Source organism: Protopterus annectens, chromosome 13.part0, assembly GCF_019279795.1.
Source record: "Protopterus annectens isolate FY-2018-M chromosome 13.part0, PAN1.0, whole genome shotgun sequence".
Lineage (NCBI taxonomy): Eukaryota > Metazoa > Chordata > Ceratodontiformes > Protopteridae > Protopterus > Protopterus annectens.
This window is the reverse complement of record NC_056747.1, coordinates 406,973,417-406,993,475: the sequence shown is the minus strand read 5'-3', so window position 1 is coordinate 406,993,475 and position 20,059 is coordinate 406,973,417. Positions and strand designations below refer to the sequence as shown.

Below are 20,059 nucleotides of genomic sequence, written 5' to 3'. Positions count from 1 at the left end.
TTTATAAAAATATTAAAAAGAATGGGTCCTCGTATAGAGCCCTGAGGGACACCTAAGGTAACTGGAAGAGAGGTCCTGTTGCCATTTGACTGCTTGCTGCCTTTCAAATAGATAACTAAGAAACCATTTAAAGGAGGATAGATAAAGACCTATAGAAGAGATTTTAGTTGGTGTGATGCAGTGTTGAAAACTTTCGATGAGTCTAGGAACACAATTGACACTAGGTTACCATTGTTCCAGTGCTGGTTAATAGTTTTGGTGAACTGAAGGATGACACTGGTTGTACTGTGGTGGGTTTGAAAACATGCTTCTTTCCGAGAGCAGATTATTTGAATTTAGGTGATATAGAAGCCAAGTATGAATATGTTTTTCAAGTATTTTTGATTCAGGGGAGAGGATTGCAATGGTCCTGTACTTGATAAACTCTGTAGATGTGCACCTTTGTGTAAAGGTATAATTGATTTTTTTTCCCAGATAGAAGGAATGTAACTTTCAGATAGAGCTCTATTTATCAATACAGTGACTGGAAAACCAATTACATCTGCAGCCATTTTTAAATAGTCTGAGGGTAGCTGGTCAGCAGGTAAAGAGGTTGGTTTTTGCTTAAGCAGGAAGTTTTTAATGGTAGAGTTAGGTACTTGTCTGAATTCAAATAGATGAGGATGTTTAGCAGAGACTGCAGGTACTGAGAGGGGTAGTGGAGTAGTAATGTTTGTGAGGGGTAATATACTCTGTGTAAGATAGTTGTTAAAACTATGAGGGAATTGAATCCATATTATTGTTGGATTTAGGCACTAGTGTGGTACTTTAGCCTGGATATAAAAGCTTGTTTATGGAATTATACCTAGCAAACCCATGGTGCAGCACTACAGTCATGTCATACTACACCAATGCAGCATTTTGGTGCATGTCACATGATTCACAAACATGCATCCATGCATATGAGGAAAACATTTTACTCCTAAAGTGAACCTGAGTGAGTTATCATGATTACTTCAGGCAGTGGAGACTTTTGGCTCTAGCTTGATCTGCTTGGGAGAGTGGGATTTTCCTGTTCTTTCTACAAAGGATCTTCAGGAAGCACCTGCTTAGTCATTATGATGATATATTGAGCGAGGTGGATATCTGGCATGAGCTGACACTAACGCCATGTAATGCCACTGGCATCACCTTATTAATCTACACAGTGTCAGTACCAATAAAGGGATCTAAAGTATGACCACCCTGACCTGTTTCAGCAGTGGGAGGCAGAGTTTTGGGAAGAGAGAGACAGAAGTGTACAGCAAGCATTTTTTTTATAAGTATCATCGTCTTACACCTCCTTAATTGCACATGTATGCTTGACAGTATTCATTTGTTTTCCAGCAGCAGAAAAGTGACATTACAGTATTGTTGGTTGCTGCTGAAGGTAGGAGTCTCTCTCCAGGCAGTGTGTGTACTTTTTGTCAGTTCATTTCACATCTAAACTGGTGTTATTCTCATACTTGCATATTTTATAAAGGAAAGGATTCTACCCATCCTATCCCACTTACTCTTGAATTGGTGTCAACATGATGATTCTCTGCTATATACTGCAATTTTAAATATGGAGTCATGTAGCTATCAGATGAGGAAGAAATGACCAAAAAAGTAAATAAATACACAGTAATAATGATAAACTAGTCATAAGATCATTCCAAAATATAAATACCTAAAGTGGATATACGTATTTTTTGGCTCAGATCCCTCCTCGACTATGCAATAATCATTCAGGCAGGGCTGGATTTTCATTTACATCTCTCCCTTGTCTATCAAGCATAGTGCATAGCTAGGCTTGTTCAGAGGCATGCATCTACTTCTCTGTGTCCTAGCTGAAGGCAGCCATGTCCGCTTTGGCAGTAGTGATGTTTTCCCTGCATAATGACATGCTGTAAGTGAATTGGCAAACCTTCAAATTACCCCATAAGTATGTGAGGTGTGTGTGTGTGTGTGTGTGTGTGTGTGTGTGTGTGTGTGTGTGTGTGTGTGTGTGTGTGTGTGTCAGTCATAGGAGACTGGCTTTTTTTCCAGATTCATTTCTCGGCTTTATACCTGCTTAGTGCTGAGATAGTCTCCAGTTACCCTTGGACTTAAGTGGGTTCTAAAAAATAAGTGAACAAATGTTCTTCTATATACCTCATTCTACATTCTACAATGTTGCTGCTTCATTCCTCTCAGAAGCACACAAAGTGAGTAACTTAAGAAATATCATGCAGTTTGTTTGAATGAGTACTTCATTTAATTGAGGATATCCTTGCCTGTCTTCAAGCCAACATTCTTTTGTGAATGACAAAGTGGGAGGTCATACATCCTAGTATATTTCCAACACTCTGTTCATGTATTTGTAAACATTACCTGGGATCAAGACTAGAGATGGACTGTTTCCTTTTATTACATACTTGGGGCGGGGGGGGGTTGAGTTGAAGGACCCAAATGCATGGATTTTTTAAAGACAGAGCAGTATTATGCAGAGATGTCATCACTTTAATTTGCAAGTACATGGGGTGTTCTAAAAGTACTGTGATCACTTCATGAATAGGATTTTAAGAATGTAGATTATAGTAATGTAGTAGTGAGCTAAGCTTATGAAAGCTTTAGGTATAACATACACATTGGTCCATGTTGGAAGATAAGCACTGAATGTACAGTGAAGCAAAAATGCTGTTGCCATCCATGTTATAATCAGAACCATCAGTCCAAGTTTTGAAATATTACACTGAAGTGCAATTAACTTGAAAGTAATTTTTAAAAGATTTACTAAATAATCACTTCACTTCAGTTTTCCTAACGTTGGCTGCTCACTTTTTGTTGATTAGCTGATTTATTTGCTAACTTGCTAAAGAGGACTGGTCCAAGGACCATTTTCAGGAATGACACAGGTGTCTTGTCAAGCACAATGACTGTGACAGTGGATATGATAACCACAATCTTAACTGTCTAAAAGGCACTTATAACAACAGTCATGAAGTCAAGAACAGATGGTTACAATAAATCATTCCACAAAAATAGATAACAGACATGAAGTAATACAAGCTTAATAACAGTAATATGAGAATGCGAGGTAACTAGATAATGGTGATTGGCGATACAGGCATGTTCGCAAGCAGGGGGCTAGTGTTTACAGTTCCAGAAGCAGGGCAGCGAGCTAAACAAAACATGAATGGGGGTCTTCATGGCAGTGCATATAAAGAGGTTTATTTTTAGCCATCGATGTATATAAATCTCTAAATATGGAAAATTGTCTGCTGGGAAGAACAGCAGACTACTCTTCAAAGATTTAATAAGAATGTACAAATATGTGACTGTGCATTGTGCTCGCAAGTTTTTCCATTATGCAGCCTTTGTTGTTCTGTAGAAATGCCGTCTGGATTCTCCATGCTTAAAAATGGTTGCACTGAAATGCAAAATGAATACTAAAGTATTGCAAAGTTAAGAGTTCTTGCAGAAATGGACATTAAAGGAAATCTCTTAAACTTTAAGATTTCAGCAACTGCTGCCAAATTCCCTTCCTTTATCAAATTTAGCTTGAGATGTGGTTTGTGAGTTGGTACAATACTTGTTTAAAATTATTCTCACAACTTTAGTTTCCAACTATTGTGTTTACCTGTATACAAGTATTACTTCTGCCACAAATGAGATATCACCTTTTGGAAACTGTGGTATATTGGTGCCGTAGTGAGACTGTGAAGAAATTACATGAAATACTGACAGAGGAAGTGTCGCATACAGTGCAATCTAAATGCTTTTTATCCCAGGGTTGGCACTTTGTATGCAGTTAAAGTGTAAAAAAAAGATGTTGGTAATAAGTGGTGGTTGCAGTCATTAAATGTGTTTAACTGCTCTTTTACATGTCATTTACAGGTAATGCTACTATTAACTTTGAAATCCATATTTGCATTTCTTCTAAGAACACTTGGTTTCACAAATGCAATGCATGCTGTCCATCAACATGTACATCATCTGCCTGAAACTAGGTTTGATTTGATGGTGAAAACCTTTCTATAAAGTATTTTTTTCATTGAAAGGCATACGGCACAATGGATGCAGCAATGGCCATGTTTGCTAGTGCACGAATACCTCATTCAGCTATCTGAACAGCAGTCCTTTGACTTTATAATGGTGCTGACTGAGGAACCTGCCATATTACAAACTTGAACACCAATCTCTAATTCCTAACCAACGTTCTGTTAACCTATGAAGCAGTATTAGTGGTTCTGTTAACATAGAAGGGTTTAGTAACTGCCCTCCTGATTCTGAGGCACTAACCCACACTGTGTTTGAAGAAGAATGTCCCGAATGTTAATGGACTGCATGCATTCCATTTGCAGATTTATCAGTAATAATATTCATGTTGAATTTAAAACCCATCCTTCAAACACAACTTTAAAACTGAAGAGTCATATAAAGTAACAGCAATTGTATAAAAATGCTTGTAGCTTCTCAGTTTATTGAAAACAAATGAAAATGCTCAAGTTCCTGATGGGGCAATAACTTTCTGAAAGAGGAACGTCTTAAAACATAATCTAAAATAGAGACTGAGATATAATCCTGAATGTAACGGCTAGGAAGTGTGACAGGGTTGGTCCACACAGGATGATGATATGCAGCCAGCCATTTAAAACTGTACCTTAAGGGGACTTCAGCAGCTCCAGCACATTGAAGGCCATTGTTTGGGATGTATGGACCTACTAGACCTGGGATTTAGATGATTATAGTGGGATCAGTCCATGGAGAGATTTGCAATTAAGGAAGCAGACTGTCAATGGTATTTTCCCAAACATCGTAGCTTTAGAGTAATGTGATTATCACCAGATTAAAAGTGAGTTGCATTGTTCTACACCAGATGAAACCGACAAATAACCCCCCCAACTCAGTACAGGTAATAATATAGATATGGATAAAGAGAATAATACAAGAAAAGTATATGCTCAGTCAACTGCAGTAAACAGGATGTAATATATGCATATTAGAGAAATACAATGTATGGGGTTAAGATATGCACTGTATAGATTCATTATTATGTCAGGACCTTCAGAAGTGCTTGAAATGCATTATATCTAGCATGTCGCAGTCTGTAAATGGTAATGTAATAGAAAGATGTTGGGGAAATATGGTGTAATCTGGACCTGGTACAACAAGAAGTGATTGAAGGGTTTGAGATGTGTCTGGCGGACAAAAAAACTATTTATTAATTTAATGTGATCAAAATAATTTAGAAGACTTTAAGACTAACAGAAGTAAGCTTTATTAATAGTAAAATTCTAAAATGTAGATGAAATCAACAGAAGTAACACACAGGGGGTGGCTTGAGCTGTAGGACTGCAGCCCCCCAGTTGTGGAAAAACAAAAAACAAAATAAAAAAAAATTGCGAAAAAAAAGGAACAAAAAATAAATATTTCTCGAGTCCCAGAACTCCACGCATGCATGATTGCACAGATTGGGAATTCCATACTGCTTTGTCAGCAGTCTTGATAGGAGGAAAGGTCATCTCTGCCCTGCAGCTCAGAAGTCTATGTGGTGACGACCGCACAGAATGGAAGATGTCCGGACTGCAACGTCCGCAAGCTGCAGCCTGCTGTCATGGGGAAACCTTCCCCAGGAAGACAGTTAGCTGTAGGGGACTGTTACAGGAACTAGCTTCTGCTGCAGATGGACTAGTTTCACGAACTAGGCGCCATTGAGCTTCAGATGGACTCGTTTCAGGTAGGGAACTGAAATGAAAGCTTTTTTCAGTGTGTGTATGTGTGTGTGTGTGTGTGTGTGTGTGTGTGTGTGTGTGTGTGTGTGTGTGTGTGTGTGTGTGTGTGTGTGTGTAATGCCCCAGTTGCTATATACTGGTGGCTAGAGAGAACTGAGGATACATGGTGGGTAGTCAGCCTTGAATCCTGTACCTTGGGTGCAGGTAACAGCCTGAATTCCCTACCCACCACCATTTGTTAAACATTTGCAGATTTGTGCCTCATATCTGTTGTGTTCTGTTCCTCATAAAATCTGTGGTTTCTGTATTGTTGTTGTCTTACATAGTTGATGGTGCAGTGGTAGCATTGCTGCCTGACAGCTACAGGTTCTCTGGTTTGATTCTTGGCTGGGGTGCTTTCTGTGTGGAGACTGCATGTCCTCCCTGTGTTGTGTGGGTTTCCTCTAGGTGCTCTGGTGTCCTCCCATCTTACAAAGACATGTGTCTGGACTGTTTCTCCCTGGTCCTCTGCTGAAAATTGGCTTTTGTTGCAAGTCAGAATTTCCTGGTTAAATGTTAAATAAATAAAAATGACAGGCATTTGAATTTCAGACTTCAGATTATAGGTTCATAGGTAGGTACTAGGCTATCTGCCCGAAGGCATTTATAAGCCTAGCCAGAATGTGTTGGCTTTCGCTGCCCCCTTAGATTAGTTCCCTTCTCTTCTGTCCAGCAGAGAAACTGAAGTGATCCCCGGGGTAAACTTTCGGTTTCCCATCCACTCGTCAAGGTTTCTCTTGAAGAGTGTTAGCGAGGAGCTCTGCCTAATTTAGATTGGACTCTTGTTCCAAAGCATGGGAAGTTTCTGGAACAGGAATCTATCCCTCCAACACGTCCTATTTATTGTTTTGATGAGGTTTAGATCCCCAGAGCATGTGGCTCGAGGGGATAAGGTTTTCTTTAGGAGGAGCATGTCCATCAATTCTGGGTTGGACATGGCCTTGTATGTCAGGCAGAGATCACCTCTGAGTAGACGGTATGCAACCGAGTACAGCTGGACTTTCTTCAGTTGAGCTGCATAGGCCTTCTGTTTGAGGCCAGTGATCCTCTTGGTGAGGTAAATCTGTGGTCTTTCCAGCTGTTGCAGGTGTCTTGTAAGGTACATCCCAAATGGGGCGTTGTACTCTATGATGGGTCTGATGAGTAAAGGGGCTCAATGACCTCTTTTCTTCTGGATGCAAACCCTTTTGTGATTAGGTGAGCCACATAGAAGGATTTTCTAACCACTTTGGCAATGTGATTATCAAAGGAGAGATTACTATCTGCTTGGGTACCCAGATCCCTTATTACGTTTTCCATATTTAGAGGACTACCACCTATGTGGTAGTTTGTGGGTACTTTGTTTTTTCCAAAGGTGATGCAAACTGAAATAGCTCAGTTGGGAGAGCATTAGACTGAAGATCTAAAGGTCCCTGGTTTGATCCCGGGTTTCGGCACAGTATTTTTCCAGGTCCGACTCTAAACCAGTCACAAGTGGTGTCCTGCAAGGCTCGGTCCTGGGACCCCTACTGTTCAGCATATACTTCTCAGAAGTACAGGCAAACACAGGAGACTATGGCTAACCAAGTTCGCCAATGACTGCAAACTGGGAGCCATAATTGACTCTCCAACTGACAAGGACATCCTCAAAAGGGCCTTACTGAGACAGACACCTGGTTTCAAAGTCATGGCTTCAAGCTAAATGCCAAAAAATGCATAGTCATCCCGTTTGGGAAAAACAAAACACCCAGGAATTACCACATTAGGTGGCAGCCCCCTTAATACAGAAGAGGTAATAAGAGATCTGGGGACCCAGGTAGATAGTAATCTCTCCTTTGACAATCATATTGCCAAAATAGTTAGGAAATCCTTCTATGTGGCCCATCTAATTACTAAAGGTTTTGCATCTAGAAATAAAGAGGTTATAGTGCCCCTCTACTCGTCACTCATTATACCATCATAGAGTACAATGCCCCATTTGGGATGTACCTCACAAGACACTTCCAACAGCTGGAAAGACCACAAAAGTACCTCACCAAGAGGATTACTGGCCTCAAACATATGTCCTATGCAGCCCGACTGAAAAACACCTGGCTGTACTCAGTGGCATATCGCTTACTCTGAGATGATCTCTGCCTGACTTACAAAATAATGTCCAACTCGGAAATGATGGACATGCTCCACCTAAAGAAATCCAAGTCACTGGGAGCCACGCATTCTAGTGAGCTAAACCTCACTACTACAATAAATAGAACATGCTGGAGGGATAGATTCCTGTCACAGAGACTCCCCATGCTTTGGAATAAAATTCCAAACTACATCATGCAAAGCCGCTCACTAACACTCTTCAAGAGAAACCTTGACGAGTGGATGGGTAACAGAAAATACACCCCTGGGATCACTTCATTGGCTCTGCTTGACAGAGGATCAGTTAATTAATCAATGGGGTGGTGAAAGCCGACACACTATGGCTAGGCTTATAAATGCCCTCGGGCAGATAACCTAGTACCTACCTACCCTACCTATGCACTTTTTGGCATTTAGCTTGAGGCCATGATTTTGACACCAGGTATCCGTCTCAGTCGGACCCTTTTGGAGGATGTCTGTGTCAGCCGGAGAGTCAGTTATAGCCCCTAGTTTGCAGTCTTCTGTGAACCTGGTCAGCCATAGTCCTCCTGTGCTTGCCTGTACCGCTGAGAAGTATATTCCGAATATAAGGAGTCCTAGGACTGAGCCGTGGGGAACGCCACTTGTAACCGGTTTAGAGTCAGACCTAGCTCTCACAACTCTCACTATGTGGGTTCTGTCCATGAGCCATCTGGCAACCCATCTTAAGACATAGGGGTTTATGTTCAGGCTGGTGAGCTTGTCTATAATACCAGACTGGGGAATGGTGTCGAAGGCCTTTGCAAGGTCTAGGTAGGCTGTGTGTACCACCTTTTCCTCATCTATAGCCTTGGTAACTGTTTCAAAGAAGTCCACCAGGTTTAGGAGGCATGATCTGCCATTATCAAAGCCTAACCGGGTAGGGTCCAGTGTTTGGAGGTTCCCAATGTCTCTGCTAATGAGTTCCATGATGATGCACTTCCATAGCCTTGCAGACCAAGCTAGTCAGGCTTATAGGACGATAGTTCCTGGGGTCTGTTGTGGCTCCGTCCAGTGCACGTGTGTCGGAAATGTTTCTACATTAAGCAAATGTCTGACCTTTGGCATTTAAGTCCCATTGCTGCAACCAGAAATTAAAATTTCACTCCAGAAACTGTATCAGCCCTTACAGAAGGTCATACCTGAGTAACTACACTTATGTCATCATGAAAGGAGCATTCTTAAGTAGGATTCAGATTCTAAGGTAGTTAAGCAAAGTGAAACACAGCATCACAACATCAAAAGCAGAATCCCAAACCATATTTTAATGTAAAAACCTTCTAAACGTGTATACTGTTGGATTATTTCTATAAAACCATCTCAGATAATTTCATGTGTATATGTAATGCAGACCGCATTGTAAGACCAGTGTTGTACACTACAGTGTTTCCAATGAATAATACTTATGTAGTTAATGAAAAGACATGATTATATTCCAAAATCTTTTAAAGGACATCAGCCACAAGCAGCAGAAGAGTGTTGGGGAGCCATTAAACTAATTTAAACACTTTGCTCAGACTTAAAAAAAAAAGTGTTTATTGATTCTGTGATGCTTTTCTTAGGTTGGCCGCTCTCTGTTTGGCAGTGATTAGTGTCTTGTTGCTTCCTAAACTGTAAAACATTTACTATTACTGCCACTACATGGCTTTTTTTCTTTTCTAGGTTTTGTAGTGCTTGGGAACAGGTAAAAGCTCCATGTGCTGCAAAGAATTATGATTGGATCTTTTTGTTTTCTCAGCATAAATATCCAGATTTGCCTCTTGTGCTTTGCTCTCAGGGAAAATTTCTTGTCATCTGTTTCTCAAAACACCTAACATCCTAGTTATGATCAGAGCCCTGCTCATAATCATCTGTTCTATTAATATTCATATATATTGTAAATAATCTAACAAAACCTGCTCATAATCATCTGTTCTATGCATAGTCATATACACTATAAATAATTTAACATGTTTCCCTAACAAAATCCTTATGTAACTAGTGCTTGTGCTTCTTGGCCTGGGTCTTGGATAAAAAGGGTCATTTGACCATTGCATTCATTTGATTAAGAAATGTAAAATAATGAATATGGTGGAAATACTTTTTACAGAATAAGTCCTTTTATAGCACACAAGCGCACTCTCTCTCTCTCTATATATATATATGGGTCCACTTTTACCCACCAAAATAATACTCGTTCGAATTGCAAACAGCTGAATCCACGTCAGCGAACTTCCATTCAATCGAATGCGTGGACTACTGAACTTTGTTCCCTGGGAAATGAACCACTTGGCCAACAGGGAAAAAAGTGAACGGAAACAAATTAAATCCACCCAAGTGGGGGGCTTCACCCCCACACCCCCTAACTACATATACCAACTCTGAGATTGCACTACACTGGGGAAAAGGGCAAAGGTCACTCTGGTGGCCAGGTGGTTCTTCTCCCAGGGAAGGGAGTTCGGTAGTCCATGCTTTCAATTGAATGGAAGTTCGCTGAAGTGGAGTCAGCTGTTTGAGACTCGAACAAGTGTTATTTTGGTGAGTAAAAGTAGACCGATTTATATATAGGAGCTACTCCCTCTGAACCCTGATGATTTACTATACCAGAAGAGGGTATTTGGAGCTGGGGCTAAGAGGCACTGTTTGAATTCACTCCTCACTGCTACTGTTCCATGGCTGAAGTATACCCTGGAGACCAAACAGCCACAGAAAAAATGCATCTAGGAAAGCAAATCCACCTGCAATGTCTTAAGAATAAAATAAATAGCAGTGAAGAAATGTCCTTGTCAAAGGACTAAGTAATGGAATCTGCAGTAGAAGTGGACAAAAAAATGCAGGTCGTTGAATTAATGTGGGAGATCATCAATTAATTTTCAAGTTTTCCTTCTTGCCAGACAAGAGACCTTAAATAATGCATCTCTTTTACTGATGGAAATTAGGTTTCAATTACCTCAGCTATTTATTTGCTGTATATTTCCTATGACTGTATTGTTAGCATGGGGCTCTGTAAATGCCCAGGTGATATTGTGTACCATATTGTTCTCAAGTATTTCTTCTCAGTTTTTTAAGCAGTACTTTATAATAACTTTTTGCTGAAAGGTAAAAAGAAAAATAAAGGAATGAACAAGAATGAAGAAATGTCAACATCTGTAAGCAGAATTAATTCATTCATTTTGTGATTACCACTGTAATCAAATTCGGGGAGGTGGAAGAGGTAGAGCTTGTCCTGGCATACATGGGCGCAAGTCCAGGATGGGGTTCCAGCTCATCACGAGATGCACACTCGCACTTATTTGCAGATGATAAGTTTCTACTAGCACTTGGGTGGGCCACCAGCTCATTTATAGCAAATCTTCAGACTTTCCTGGTCAACAAAAGACATAAATAAATATAGGAAATGAGAATTCTAGAGAAAATTCATAGAGATATAGGAAGGAGATGCAAACTCGATACAGAAGGCACCCCAACTTAAAATCAAACTAATGAACCAAGTACTGTGAACCAGCAATACAAACCACTCTGTCACTCTGCTGCCCCAGTATTGGCTAAATTCAGAAAATAAACAGTAACTAATCTTTATTCCAGTATGAACCACATGTAGTAGGTTCTGAGATTCAAAGTTACAGAAACAAATTCATATATCAGAGTTATCCGCATTATGGTAATGCACACTTAAACGTTTACATGATTTAAGTTCAGACATGCCCCATCCGGTTAATGCAAAACAAAGGAGGAGGAGTCAGCTGTAAATATATCCATTAAGTAAAACGTATAGCTGCAGATGGGGGAAGTCTGGAGAGGAGATCCAAACCCTTTAATGAAACCATGCATACTAAAGCCATGACAACCACTTGATAAAATTCTGGCTGTCAGCATAGCTATCCTATCCTGTCTAGGGTCGCCCCCTTTTCAAACATTCAAAGAGGGACACTTTTGTAGAAATGTAGGATTTTGCAGGACAAACCATACCCACAGCCTGTGCAAAGCACTGAACTTCAATTTTTGTCAAAATAAAAGCTTATCCCTGTACATTTTAGTTGTTTATGCTTCATATTTAAGTATTTCTGATGCAAAATAATTGTTTTAGATAGCTACGAAAGAAAATATAAGAAATACATTTGTCCTAAAATGTTAGGACATTTGCTATTTTCCTTTTTTTCCCCCACAGGACACAAGTGCCCAAACAGGGACTGTCCTGCATAAAGAGGGTCAGGTGCAACTCAAATCTTGTCACACACACTTCCAAAAAACATGCCAGCAGCCCTCTTTGATATTTTTTGTGCATCTTCAGTGATTAGCAGAAACTGAAGGCAGCATATAATTGAAACTACCAGGGTTATAAAAACAGTCATGAATATGTTTCCAACTGTGTTTAAATTTGTGGGACCTTTATACCTATCATACTGTCCAGATTTTTTCCTCATATTTTTGTCTGTTCCTCATAAAATGTGTAGTTTGCTGGTAAATTATTGAGGACTGAAGTCACTAAACAATGACAGACATTTGAGTTTTAAATCATGTATTCTTCAGAAAATGTATGCTAACACAAAACCTTTTATTCTAGCCACTTTTTAAGTTTAAGGGAACTGTATTTAAAATCTGTCCCTACTTTTGGCCCTTTACCCCCCCCCCCCTCAATTTGCCCAGATTTCTTGTTTTAAGACATTGAGAAGTATGTCTGGGGAGTATACAGAGAATACAGCATTTACCCCATGAAATGTCTACTCTCCACAGCTGTTTATTAGCACAGTATATAATTTGATCACAAAGTGCTTGGTTTTTGCCCCCCCCCCCACAATGTCTTGTGGAGTGAAGTGTAACCCACTTTTGTTTCTCATATGGCATGATCATAACTCACTTCCTATGCTTTAATAATACTGAATTGGCAAATTGTAACCTAATACATGCATTGCATCCCTTAGCCAACGTTTCACCTCAGAGAGCAAGCATGCAAGATAAATGCTGTAATGTGGGTGTCACTATGCCAAAGTATATCTGGAAGCAATCTTCATGAGGAGTGTGTAAGAATGCATACACCCACAAGAGAAGTCACAGCAGGTGCTCACACCTAGAGAAGAGTTAGACCTCTGTTGTATCTGAACACATTGCATCCACTCTAGATCGAGTGTTCAGTGAATGTTTACTGCATTCTGTTCAGCTTCACTGTTGAATTCCTGACTGAAAAAGAATGTCCAGCAGGAAACGCATGGCTTTTATTTTGTCCAAGGTTTATGAATGTGTGTTAATCATAATGTTAAGGATATGCCCCTATGATTGCTATAAATTATTTTGAAATTATAATGTCTCCATGTATCAAACATAAGAGCTACAAAACAGAGTAAGTTCACTGTGAGACTTCTGAAGGGAAAATGCAGTTATACCGGGACATTATAGCTGGTGTACTGATTATAAAATGCTTTTCTGGCTTTCAAACTCTTCCATCCATTGGAACAGCTTATTTATGAATACTTAAGGCTTTGTGATTTCAGATACTTGTGGATGCCGGTACCTTTCTGTTGATAGCTCTTCTTTTAGCTCTTGAGTTGACATCTGGAGATATTTTGGCTGTAATTTATTCTGTTTGCTGTAACAGACACTGAGCAGCAGGTTTTACACTAAAACTGCTGGCAATTTATAAATGGGTAAAAGGCGGGTACCTGTGATGTGTACACCTCAATCCCTATTCCAGGAGTTCCATGTCACATTTCTGCTTTGTATTCTGTTCATTTCTTCATCAGATAGAAATTGTGGAGATTTTACTTAGAAAATAAAACAGCCGCTTGGCATCCAGCATGCCAGTCTAATCCATATGTAGCCCTTTTTTGAGGTGCACTGCAGAAACAAGCACCGTACATCTACGCTCACAGCCAGCTTAAAGGTAACATTACTCCTGTGTGACTTAGCTTTTTTTTCCATGCTGTGGGGTGACTGGTGAGTGACAGAGCCATATATTTTTCTAGACGCTTTCAAGTTAATCATATATATTACCTGACGTTCTTGTTCATTGAAGACACAATTCAAGCACCTTAACTCGCTGAATTTAATTTCATATAGTCACTGTGTAGAATTCCTTCACAATGATGGTGCATAAATGGATGTTATAAGCATCATTTTCTTTGGCACAAATATGTTTGATTGCTAATTCTTATCTTTGTGAAAGATGCATTGTTACAAGAGTGCTGGGAAGAAAATGTTAAAAACGCTCACAAACTGAAAACTAGGAGAAACAGAAATAATTGCTGTAATGATGGGGAAAGGCTGAAGTTGTTTTTATAATTTTCTTGCATTCAGCCAATCAGCATTCTCTTAATTATTATAATGTACACATTACTGCTAGAAAAGTAAAGTTCTGCTATTTAATTGGCAGTTTTTAGTGTAGTAACTAAAAACTAAACACTTTTGAATAATTAGAATATTGAAGCATGTTGTGTCTTATATACTTTCAGCAAATTAATGGTTGTTCAAGTGTAACACTAACACAAAAGACAGAACTATGTAAACTCAAGAAGTACTGCAAAGAGCAGCTGCGGGGGTTATCTGTTTCTTGACAGAAGCCCCTAAACAACTGTGATTCTTTGTAAGGAAATACCATTCTTTTAATGTCTGTCGAGAGATTCCCTGTCTTTTGGCTTCATTACTTGCCTGGGATGCCATAGGCAGCTCAGATAAGACTCAAATACTGAGGTGGAATGGAAGACAAATTAGTCTAATCTGTCTGGGAGCTTGTGTGTTTCCTTTTGGCAATTAGGAAGACATTTCTGATACTCCAATATAACTGCTATATATAATTTAAACTGGTATCATTTAGTAAAATACTATTGATTCACAATAGCATCTTAAAAGAATTTAGGTTATTTATTTACTTAATGTATTTGGCTTAAATTAGATATAAAATATTTAGAAGGCTACCATTAGATGAATCTACAATGTGTGTGTGTGTGTGTGTGTGTGTGTGTGTATGTATGTATGTATATATATATATATATATATATATATATATATATATATATATATATATAAAATGTATACACACACACACACACACACACACACACACACACACACACACACACACACACACACACCATAAGACTGTTTAACTTTTCCTGTCCACCAAGTATCACTTCCCTTTGACCAGGCAGTTTATTTTTTACTAGCTGGTTGAAATACAACTAATGTCTTTATATTGGGCTACATTCTTTGCCTGATATTTGATTTCATTTTTTTAAAGTGAGATTTTCATTTTTTAAAGTGTGATTCACTTTTCCTTTACTTATTGGAGTGTACTGATCCCTAGATGTAGAGTTTTCTCCTGGCTTTAATGACAGCCTTAACATTATATGTTCCTTGAGGGTGGTGTAAGTGAACCAGTCCCCCCCTCCATAGGGCTATTAAGCTCTTTCACACCCTGACCAGATATGGCCTTTAAATTTTTATTAGCATTTTGAAAACAAATAAGGTTTTCTTATAGTGTTGCATTCCATGCTGAACATTTAATTTCATGTTTTAAGTGTGATTGACAGTTTTCCTGTATTTATTGAAGTGTACTTTTCAGTTTTCTCATTTCTGATTAAGTTCTTACAGTTAAAGAACAAAAGTGCTCAAATACATTTGTTCTTTCAAGTAGCTAATGTCTTATTAGAAGTGGCAAAGCTATGTGTGTCATGTACAGAATTCCCCAGAAACATAGCTTGTATTACACACAACTGATCTGTCCTTATATCTTCATTGCATTTTTTTCAGATTCTTTTTTTTTTCAAGTTACAGTAGTGTTTACCACAGAATAGGGCTTTGGATGTTTTCTGTAGTTTTTTTTAGTAGTTAATTAACTTCTGTGTGTTTTTTGCTTGTACTTTATGATGTACTTTAATTTTTTTCTAAGAGTAGAAGTTCTTTTATTTGGTTTATTTTAATAGTGCTTGATGGTTATATCTCTCAATTTTATAATTTAGATATGTTTTTATTTATATTAATTTAGTTTAGAAAGAATGTCTGTTTTATCGGTAAATACAAAGACACTGGAGCACAGACGCCCTGAAATACCTTTAATGCACTTTTATTGGCTTACTGAGGTCAATATTTTATTTTACTTTTTTCTCATTTATTTTGACTTTTTAATAATAATATGAATGTATTTAATTTCTAGGGATTTGGTTTGGATAGGCATTGTTATTTTGATGAGATTATATGTGGGGATTTTATATGTGCAATTCTAAAATTTACATTTGTAAGCTAGTGTAATGAATGGGAAATGCAGCCTATGTTAGATTTACAATAAATAAACTTGAAAAGTAAGTGTAGATTTGAGTTTGGATGTTTGTTTTAGGGACAACTAGGATGTTTAGAGTTGTATATGCATTTTTAATTTCATATCTATTTTGGAATTATTGCCAGTTAATGTGTTATTTTTTTTTCTAATTACATTTTCCAGGTAGATTCCAGTCTGGAAACAAAATGTTCCTCACTACCTACAAACCACACCTGTCAGCAAGAGCTTCTCTCTATTCCAGCTATGTAGCCTACTCCTTGGGCTCTGTCCCTCATCCCTTTAACATACCAGCAACCTTTCCAATTTCTAAAACAATATCTGTCTGACACCTGGAACTGCAGATGCACAACTCTCAAAACAGATGCATGACCACCTGTTCACTATAACTATTCCTTTCTCACTCTAAATTCACTAACACCTCCATATCATAGCAGGTAGTAATGGCCTAACATCAAAAGAAGGTCTCCCTTCAATCATACCATACTAATAATGTATTCTCTTCAACCAACACTTACTATTTATTTTCCTCCCTCGTGTCCTTCCATGACATTCTCATCTTTCTAATAATAATTCCCTCTCCGTGTCCTTAATCTTCCCTCCTGCTCATTACTCCTCCTCATCTTATTCAGTCACTCTGTCTCTTTTGGCAGCAGAACACTCTGTTATTTTTCACATCCATACATTATTAGAAATATATTCAATATTTGGAATAGCTATGCTTTAGTTTGCTTGACAAAGGCTATCCACATCTGCAATGTTTCTTGCTATTTCCAGTACATATTGTGTTCCTAATATTTCAGCCCATGTATTTCAGTCTGTGTTTATAATCGGTTGGAATTTTCTGCCCTTGTATATAATTACATATCAGCTACTGTAAAATGAATTTTGTGTGTGTTTATCTTGACCCTTTCACCCCAACTCATTTTAAAATATTTAATCTGTGGTGGGGTTTCTCCCCTTGTATATAGTTACTCATCTACTACTTAAATGCTTTGGAGTCTGTTATGGAGCTTTTCTCCCTCTGCCTCTGCTGAAATGCATCATTGGCTAAGTCAGTCTTTCCTGGTTATCAAAGCACAAATAAAAATAAAAAATTATGGTTAGGATATTATTTAATTTTTTATTAATTTTGTTTTTTTTTTCATTTTAATGAAAATGTATGTCTTTGCAGAGTGAATGCACCAGAATCCAAGGAACACAGACAAAAAGTGGTCAGTCTCTGTGTTAATATGTTGATAGGACAGCTGCTTGCAAGAAAGGCTATACAGAAAAAAGCCCAGAAAGTAGGGAAGTGTGACTGCTGCATTTAACAGGTTTTCTGTATACTTAGGGATGCCAAGTACTGACCCAATTACTGGAAAAGAGCAGAAAGCTATCACTTTTGTTGTGGCAGTTGTATAAGTGACGGGCAGCTTTCTTATTGTTCTCATGGACCTTGTTCTTTTGGAAAAGTTAGCCTAGAATGTTTTTTTTTTCTGTGTTTCTTTCCCTTTTGACTGTAAATCATCAGCTATCCCATAGTGTGGCATTTGTTACCATCAGGCAAGAAACTGTCACAGGAGGCCGCCTTCCAGGCAGCCATCAGGGTTTTTTTTTCTTCTGGCTATAAACCCTTCCCCTGACAACTGACTTGAGCACTTGTAAATATGAGTGACTGCTGTGACTTCCCTTGTGGGTTTGTACATTCTTGCACACCCCTCATGAACATTGCTTCTGGTTATATTTTGGCATAGTGATGCCCACATCACAGCATGTATACTGAAGGCCTCCCTCCCACCTCTAGAAAGTGCTGGCAATGTAGTGAGTTTTACAACTCCTATCAGACTGGGTAAGCTGACATTAGCTGCCCATTCCAACCTTCCCTTGTCAGTTGCTGCCATACTCCTGGGTAGTCTGTGTCAGGGTCCAGGCTTTATCCATTGCACCATGGCGCTGACAGATGTGGAAAAGATGATTTATATCATTTATGAAAGTGATGCTAATTGATTATGTACGCTCCAATGTCTGGAGCTTGAAGGGGAAAACAGTACACTTATCAAGTAATTTGTCATTTAAGAAATGGTGGATAACTTGTTTCACAGTGGGGAAAGATGTTTGGATGCCTTTATGTTTTTTTCTAGAAAACACCAGTAAACTGTACATTCAGAGAGTGACACTATGTAGTGTTATGATATGTGTATATGGTGGGGGTGAGGAGATGATCACTGATTGCTTTATTTCATAATTTAAACAAAACGGTAAAACAGCAGTGCACGTTTCTTTCCATCACTTATGATAACAGTAAAATTGACATCTGTGTCGATTAGGATAGGTAAAATTAAGAATGCTTTCCTCAGTCTCAGTTATATTAATGATCTGTTATTAAAGGGGAGTAGTGCTGCATTTACAGAAGGAAAAACAAATGATATATAAAATGGGTAGACTGGTTAACATCAGAAGTGAACAGCAGTGCATGCCAAGAAATAACCTTGAAGCATGCAACAAAAAAATGTTTTTTTGCAGGTGAGGCAAGCCCACTTGCACCCCCTGCACTCACATGCTGCTACTTAAATATTCCAAGTCAGAGACTGCCCAGTACTAAGGAAAGGGCATATTTCCTGACACTGGTATTATAGTGATCTCTCACAGCTGTTGATCAGATGTTCTTTCAGTTACATTGAGTCAAAAAAACAGCTGTAACCACAAGTCAACGTAAGTAATGGCTCCCCTACAGATTGACACATATATCACCTATGCTGGTCAATACTTTCAATATCAACCAGAATATATCAAATTATAACTCACAAAGACTCTGAATCAGGCTTTAAAAATAGGTCTTTTACAGGGAGGTCCACCTTTCACTTCTCTGTTCTGGTCAATGAATTGTAATTCAGTAGGTTTTAGTTAACATTCCATGTAATGACTAAAACCAGTTCAGATAAAACTAATGTAACCATGTGTTTATTTATACAGAGAGAGAGAGAGACTGACATGTTAAATAACATGCCTTTAAAATTTTGGCGAGTAATTATGTCTGGAAACTTTCTCACAGAGCTGCAATCAGGAGAACTATGTATTAGTTAACAAGGTACTGATTGCTAATTAATGCTGTGTACAAACAAGGTAGCTTGCATTAGCAAGACAGGAACATCATTCCTCGTTTTGTGGTTTTGAAGTGGTGGGCATAAACTTAACTAAAAGACCCTGGTGACTTTGACTTGTGGAGTATACCTGAAGAAATCATCTGGGCTACTGAGTTGGAACTCTGGCCTTGAGCCTACAGCCCAGGATTTCTAAGAGACAGTGTGTTTCTTGAAAGGACTGCATGGGCCTGTGAATAGTTGCTGGTAAGTAACCAAAGGTCCTGTTCTATAGCTGTTTGAGTTGCAATTCAAGGGAGCTATTAGTTTGACTCATTCTTCTGATTTTTAAATAACTCTATATTTCATACAAACAGGTGCCTCCAAGGGATTCCTTGAACTTACACTTGTGATATTTGCACTGCAGCTGGCCAAGGATTTGCTATGCACCATTCCTCGCAGTCCCTCTTTAACAGAGTACAATACATTTTTGGCTAGTAGTTTCACAGTAGAACTGTTGGTACTGCTCCCCAAAGGTTTTTCTTCTGCCGGATTTGTTTGCAGCTTCAGCTGTTTCATGACAACCCCAGTCATAGAAGAATTATTGAAAATGTTCATTAAGTCAAAGACAGAGACTGACCAGTAGCTGGTGTAACTGCAGCAGCAGTTGGTTTTTGCTGGGTAATGTAGCTGTTAATGTGAAGTATGTGTCTGCCTGAAATAACTAATGAAGGGAGGAGTGACCTGGCATCCTACCTGGTGGCTTTTAAGCAGCATCGCACTACAGCAATATGGGAACAAGTAGACTTTGACAAACTTACAAAGGAACTTTTGAATTGTGCTACAATAACGTCTGAAGTATAAAGAATGGC

At 38.6% G+C, this 20,059-nt stretch overlaps 1 protein-coding gene and 1 non-coding gene across 4 annotated transcripts in view; both read left to right on the top strand.

Moving 5' to 3' along the window:
* Window positions 1–20,059, top strand: part of COL26A1 (collagen type XXVI alpha 1 chain) — a 2,134,825-nt gene that overhangs the window by 1,424,825 nt on the left and 689,941 nt on the right. The window lies entirely within an intron of this gene.
* TRNAF-GAA lies at window positions 7,120–7,192 on the top strand. Its single transcript has one exon. It is a non-coding gene; the product is annotated as a tRNA-Phe (tRNA).